The sequence below is a fragment of the Nymphalis io genome, unplaced genomic scaffold (assembly GCF_905147045.1).
Source record: "Nymphalis io unplaced genomic scaffold, ilAglIoxx1.1, whole genome shotgun sequence".
Classification (NCBI taxonomy): Eukaryota; Metazoa; Arthropoda; class Insecta; order Lepidoptera; family Nymphalidae; genus Nymphalis; species Nymphalis io.
In genome coordinates this window covers 27,501-35,000 of record NW_026089608.1, presented here as the reverse complement: position 1 = coordinate 35,000, position 7,500 = coordinate 27,501, and the positions used below count along the sequence as shown (strand labels likewise).

The 7,500-nt window shown below is 42.5% G+C and overlaps 3 non-coding genes across 3 annotated transcripts in view; all 3 read left to right on the top strand.

Moving 5' to 3' along the window:
• The first annotated feature begins 2,755 nt into the window (after nt 1-2,755).
• On the top strand, nt 2,756-4,658 carry LOC126780833 (small subunit ribosomal RNA). Its single transcript, XR_007670557.1, has one exon. It is a non-coding gene; the product is annotated as a small subunit ribosomal RNA (ribosomal RNA).
• A 1,407-nt stretch (nt 4,659-6,065) lies between these two features.
• On the top strand, nt 6,066-6,222 carry LOC126780831 (5.8S ribosomal RNA). Its single transcript, XR_007670555.1, has one exon. It is a non-coding gene; the product is annotated as a 5.8S ribosomal RNA (ribosomal RNA).
• An 896-nt stretch (nt 6,223-7,118) lies between these two features.
• Nucleotides 7,119-7,500, top strand: part of LOC126780828 (large subunit ribosomal RNA) — a 3,980-nt gene continuing 3,598 nt past the window's right edge. The window contains exon 1 of the ribosomal RNA XR_007670552.1: nt 7,119-7,500. This exon is cut by the window's right edge and continues 3,598 nt beyond it. This is a non-coding gene — a ribosomal RNA (large subunit ribosomal RNA).

Genomic DNA, 7,500 nt, shown 5'->3' with positions numbered 1-7,500 from the left:
AACTTCGATTCCACAATACACGAACGTACCGCGTTAATTTTTTCACATTTGAAAGATATTATAAGATGTAAATTTTGTAGTGTCACGTTCGTGGTTAGTTCGTGTCATGAACGATGTCGCTAAAGTATGTTATCGTCGTAAAATGTAAACTTCAATTCCACAATACACGAACGTACCGCGTTAATTTTTTCACATTTGAAGGATATTATATTATCTTTCTGTAATAGTTCAAATGCAATGATCGAATCTAGTGTTATTTTAAAATGTTTCAGATAAATAAAGTATGTTATCGTCGTAAAATGTAAACTTCGATTCCACAATACACGAACGTACCGCGTTAATTTTTTCACATTTCAAAGATGTTATATTATCGTTCTGTTATAGTTCAAATTTAGTGATCGAATGAAATCACTCGGATATCGTTATCGTGTTCGATTCTAATGTTATTTTAAAATATTTCAGAAAAATGAAGTATGTTATCGTCGTAAAATGTAAACTTCGATTCCACAATACACGAACGTACCGCGTTATTTTTTTCACATTTCAATGATATTTTATTATCGTTCTGTTATAGTTCAAATGCAATGATCGAATCTAGTGTTATTTTAACATATTTTAGATAAATAAAGTATGTTATCGTCGTAAAATGTAAACTTCGATTTCACAATACACGAACGTACCGCGTTAATTTTTTCACATTTTGAAGATATTATATTATCGTTCTGTTATATTTCAAATGCAATGATCGAATCTAGTGTTATTTTAACATATTTTAGATAAATAAAGTATGTTATCGTCGTAAAATGTAAACTACGATTCCACAATACACGAACGTACCGCGTTAATTTTTTCACATTTGAAAGATATTTTATTATCGTTCTGTTATAGTTCAAATGCAATGATCGAATGAAATCACTCGGATATCGTTATCGTGTTCGATTCTAGTGTAATTTTAAAATATTTCAGATAAATAAAGTATGATATCGTCGTAAAATGTAAACTTCGATTCCACAATACACGAACGTACCGCGTTAATTTTTTCACATTTGAAGGATATTATATTATCTTTCTGTTATAGTTCAAATGCAATGATCGAATCTAGTGTCATTTTAAAATGTTTCAGATAAATAAAGTATGTTATCGTCGTAAAATGTAAACTTCGATTCCACAATACACGAACTTACCGCATTAATTTTTTCACATTTCAAAGATGTTATATTATCGTTCTGTTATAGTTCAAATTTAGTGATCGAATGAAATCACTCGGATATCGTTATCGTGTTCGATTCTAATGTTATTTTAAAATATTTCAGAAAAATGAAGTATGTTATCGTCGTAAAATGTAAACTTCGATTCCACAATACACGAACGTACCGCGTTATTTTTTTCACATTTCAAAGATATTTTATTATCGTTCTGTTATAGTTCAAATTTAGTGATCGAATGAAATCACTCGGATATCGTTATCGTGTTCGATTCTAATGTTATTTTAAAATATTTCAGAAAAATAAAGTATGTTATCGTCGTAAAATATAAACTTCGATTCCACAATACACGAACGTACCGCGTTAATTTTTCGGGGGTGGGGGTGGGAGGTTAGGGGGTTGGGGGGGAGTTCTTTGTTTTATTCCTTGCGACGGGGAGGGGGTTGATATTATATATAAAACATTAAATATAAAAATATTCGAAAAAAATACATCCGCCGTTATGAAGCGCCGAATGTCATATTCATCGTCCGGCATATACATAGAGTACGTTCGGTTCGAACGTCGAACGATATATATGAAAATATTATTTCGTGAGACGCGTCGCAACCGTTGAAGATAAGACTCTATCGAAAAGTTGTTTTCTTCTAGTATTGTTGTATTATATTATAATGTATTGCTGCCGCGGTCGTCGTCGTCGTAAGCTCGTCGCGGCGTTGTCGTTTTACAATAATAATATATTATACAAATAATGTGGAGAAATATACTTTTCGTTCTATAACTGTGCCGACCGACGGACGTACGTAAGTTGCTCTTTCTAAAGCGACTCCGGCGTCGTCATCGCTCCTCTCTCTACAAATTCATCGACATGATAACGTATGACGTTCTCGTGTAGATTTATTGTGGACCCCGATGTGTGGTGCGATGACGATGTCTTCGGAGATAAACGCGGCAGACGGAGTTTTTAAAAGATTCAGTACGTTCGTTTAATGCATATAGAAATGTATGCGAAACGGTCGTTCCTAAAACTCTTTATATTAACAAAAACTATCATGTACGAAAAATACATAACCCGAGTATCGGTACGAACACTCAAACACCGGGCGTCGATCCGAATGTTTCACGACACATATATCCGTTGAACAATAACATACGTGCACATCGTGTACGGAAGTGTTTCTAAAATGAACGATCTCGTTTCGAATATTCATATTCGTGACCGTCGAGTGTCATCTTAGAAGACGAATCGTCGTCGTCGTCGTCGTGCTCTTCTCGGGCTACTTCGATGTCGTCGGTTATTTATCATTATTTATTATGATAATGAATGAAAAAAGTCAACCGTAAGAGTCTATCGCGTCTAACGCGATCGAATCGATACGGTACGACGAACCTCGTTTCGAAGCGACGACGAACGAAGACAACGTCGTCGTCGTCGTCGTTGCTAGAAACGAGAATCGAGTTAAATGAGAGAAACTTACGGCGAAGGTGTCGCGTTCGCGCAAGCACGCACGGACGTGTCGTCGTCGTCGTCGAGAATAATCTATGTTAGCTCCCTGGTTGATCCTGCCAGTAGTTATATGCTTGTCTCAAAGATTAAGCCATGCATGTCTCAGTGCAAGCCGTATTAAGGCGATACCGCGAATGGCTCAATATATCAGTTTTGGTTCCTTAGATCTTACTCAGTTACTTGGATAACTGTGGTAATTCTAGAGCTAATACATGCAATCAGAACTCTGACCAGTGATGGGATGAGTGCTTTTATTAGATCAAAACCAATCGACGGAGGGCGTCTCGTCCGAAGTCGTTAATTTTGATGAATCTGGATAACTTTTGCCGATCGCATGGTCCAGTACCGGCGACGCATCTTTCAAATGTCTGCCTTATCAACTTTCGATGGTAGTTTCTGCGACTACCATGGTTGTCACGGGTAACGGGGAATCAGGGTTCGATTCCGGAGAGGGAGCCTGAGAAACGGCTACCACATCCAAGGAAGGCAGCAGGCGCGCAAATTACCCACTCCCGGCACGGGGAGGTAGTGACGAAAAATAACGATACGGGACTCTTTCGAGGCCTCGTAATCGGAATGAGTACACTTTAAATATTTTAACGAGGAACAATTGGAGGGCAAGTCTGGTGCCAGCAGCCGCGGTAATTCCAGCTCCAATAGCGTATACTAAAATTGTTGCGGTTAAAAAGCTCGTAGTTGCATTTGTGCGCCGCGCTGTCGGTGCACCGCATCCGCGGTGATACTGACACGTTTGCGGAGCATATCGTCGGTGAGCCGGCGGTAAAACGCCGGTTCAATATCAAAATCCTATCGCGGTGCTCTTCGGTGAGTGTCGAGGTGGGCCGACAATTTTACTTTGAACAAATTAGAGTGCTCAAAGCGGGCTCAAAATGCCGCTTGAATATTTCGTGCATGGAATAATAGAATATGATCTCGGTTCTATTTTGTTGGTTTTCAGAACTCCGAGGTAATGATTAATAGGGATAACTGGGGGCATTCGTATTGCGACGTTAGAGGTGAAATTCTTGGATCGTCGCAAGACGAACATCAGCGAAAGCATTTGCCAAAGGTGTTTTCATCAATCAAGAACGAAAGTTAGAGGTTCGAAGGCGATTAGATACCGCCCTAGTTCTAACCGTAAATATGTCATCTAGCGATCCGCCGACGTTACTACAATGGCTCGGCGGGCAGCTTCCGGGAAACCAAAGATTTTGGACTCCGGGGGGAGTATGGTTGCAAAGCTGAAACTTAAAGGAATTGACGGAAGGGCACCACCAGGAGTGGAGCCTGCGGCTTAATTTGACTCAACACGGGAAATCTCACCAGGCCCGGACACCGGAAGGATTGACAGATTAATAGCTCTTTCTTGATTCGGTGGGTGGTGGTGCATGGCCGTTCTTAGTTGGTGGAGCGATTTGTCTGGTTAATTCCGGTAACGAACGAGACTCTAGCCTGCTAAATAGGCGTCGTCATTTAGGTGTGCCCGATTTCGGTCGAGCAACTCACTGGCGGCGTATTAAAATTCTTCTTAGAGGGACCGGCGGCTTCGAGCCGCACGAGATTGAGCAATAACAGGTCTGTGATGCCCTTAGATGTCCTGGGCCGCACGCGCGCTACACTGAAGGAATCAGCATGTTCTCCCTGGCCTAGAGGCCCGGGCAACCCGTTGAAACTCCTTCGTGCTGGGGATTGGGGTTTGCAATTATCCCCCATAAACGAGGAATTCCTAGTAAGCGCGAGTCATAAGCTCGCGTTGATTACGTCCCTGCCCTTTGTACACACCGCCCGTCGCTACTACCGATTGAATGATTTAGTGAGGTCTTCGGACCGACACGCGGTGGCTTCACGGCCGTCGGCGTTGCTGGGAAGTTGACCAAACTTGATCATTTAGAGGAAGTAAAAGTCGTAACAAGGTTTCCGTAGGGGAACCTGCGGAAGGATCATTAACGTACGTTTATCTATCTCGAATTCTGTTTCGTCTCTGTGCGGATCGAGCTCTTCTCTGTATACGAGCGAGATAAATAGTGCAGCACGAAAGAGCAATGAGAGTGCCGATATACGACGATATAATAAAACAATAACAATAACAACAACCAAAAAGAATCATAATACGAAAAAATGCGAATTCGATCGGTGGATCGCATTATCGTTTCTCCGACGACGACGACGACGACTACGTCGTCTTCGCCTAGGCGTTCGTTGATATACGAGTCGTCATCGCCTTCGACGTTAGTATCATCACGTATGAAAATAACGATATTCGCAAAAAAATATATAAATACAATACGTATCGCTGAAGCGTCGTCATCGAATCGATATACGTATATATATTAAAACGTAGTATTATAAAAAGAGATACGAACATAACGATCGTCGTAAGACGTATGTAATCGTGTACTTTCAATTCGAATGTGGACGTCGTATGTACGCGGCGAACGTAACTAGCGAGAACGCTAGCTAACGAACATCGAAGTTGCACGCGTGCAGTCTTCACTCGTCGTTACCGTAGTCGTCTTCGTTATACCTGTGTACGTAGACCGGCAAGAATCCGCGCCGCGAGTCACATGTATAATATATATACGACACTGTATACGTTTCGAGTTCAAGACTCTCGTCGCTCTTCGTTTTCGTTTTCGTCTTTCGTTCTTCGTCTACGTCTACGTCTACGTCTACGTTACGCGTCGTCGTCTCCGTTCGATTACGAGTCTCGTCATCGTTTACATCGATCGGTCGTTATGTGAGTGTCGATTTGAATTCGTTTTTGAATTTAATATGATATCGATCCGTGGTGACGTCGATGTGTTTTCGTGTTTTGTGTTTTATGCGTTATATCATATTTTCATAGAGGCCTCGTGCTTTCGATCGATACGTGCGATGATGCGTTTCACACGCTCTCCTAGACGATGATACGATGATCGACGATCAGTCAGTCAGTCGATCGGTCAGTCGGCGGGGATACGAGAAGCGTCCGCTGAAAGTTTCGTTTGTTTTTTTCGTAAAATGAAATAAAACAAAATGCGGTTCGGCGTTCGTATGTCGTTCGGATGCGAGACGACGACTCCGAATATAATAAAAACGGGGTCGTTCAACGCGTCCCTTCTGATGTTTCGACGTCGGTTTCTCGAGGAAAGCACGATGTTGTCGTCTTTCGATAGCGCATCGTCATCTTCAAATAACGTATATTTTTTTTTAATTTTTTTTTTTTAATATTTTTTTTTTTTTTAATTTTTATTTATATACTGAAAAGAAATAAAAAAAAGAAAAAAAAAAAAAATTTAAACAAACTAATATCACGGGCGTGTATAGAATCGCTTCAGTGATCGTAGAAACTAATCATCATGAAAATAAACAATTACCCTGGACGGTGGATCACTTGGCTCGCGGGTCGATGAAGAACGCAGTTAACTGCGCGTCATAGTGTGAACTGCAGGACACATTTGAACATCGACATTTCGAACGCACATTGCGGTCCGTGGAGAAACATCCAGGACCACTCCTGTCTGAGGGCCGGCTGTATAAAAATATATACCACACTGTTCAATGTTTAATGTGTATATAGTTTTTCGTAATGTTAAACTATTATACGTTATTCTCGAACACATGACGGTATCCGTTTTAGAGTTCGTTCGTATTCGTATTCGTATACGAACCGACTCTCTCTCGGTCCGTTCAAATATTTCAATACGACGTGTATGTATGTTTATGTACCATGCGTGTTCGTGTATATTACAAAATTTTTGTATTTATATACGGTTCGTGTGTACGTTTACGTCACGGAGTTTCGTTATGCGCGATGTGTGAGAGACCGAGAGCGTCGCTCGCTCTACCGATTCGTACGTCTACGTCGTCTACGTCGTCTACGTCGTCGTCGTCGTCTTCGTCGATCGGTCTAGTCGAGAGCGCGCCCCCATCTCCGACCTTTCGATCGTCGTTCTATCGTTCGATCAAAGAGGGTAATCGGATATATGAGGGCCGATCTCTTCTAGTCTAGTGAGAGAGCGAGAGTTCGTACGTTTCTCGTTATCGAACATCGATCGAACGTATATCGATAAAACAGCTCCGTTTTCGTTACGACGTATACACATAAAGCGCGCATTGCGTACGTGATGACATGTAAACGTCGTATTCGTTTTCGAGGCGTGTCGTTTCGTGTCGCGTCGCGTCGTGTCGTCTCTCGTGTCTGTGTTATCATTATATACACAGACGGCGGGGTGGCGAACGAACGAACGAACGCGCGCACGTGCGTGCACGCGCGATAACGAATAGTAGGCGGACTCGACGTCCGAAGAGCGCGTCGACGCCGACGTCGGAACGGACGGATGATGATGAAGATCTCGTCTCGTCTCGACGAAAGCGGCGCCGTCGCGTTGACGGATATCGCGTCTGCCTCGTTTTTTTTTTATCGTTGGCCTCAGATCAGGGAGGATCACCCGCCGAATTTAAGCATATTAGTAAGCGGAGGAAAAGAAACTAACCAGGATTTCCTTAGTAGCGGCGAGCGAACAGGAAATAGCCCAGCACTGAATCCCGCGGTTGTAACGATCGCGGGAGATGTGGTGTTCGGGAGGTATCGCTTTCTCGTCGTCGCCACTCCTGTCCAAGTTCGTCTTGAACGGGGCCGTTTTCCCGTAGAGGGTGCCAGGCCCGTAGCGACGGAGCGAGACGGCGAGAGGTACGCTCCTCAGAGTCGGGTTGCTTGAGAGTGCAGCCCTAAGTGGGTGGTAAACTCCATCTAAGGCTAAATATTACCGCGAGACCGATAGCGAACAAGTACCGTGAGGGAAAGTT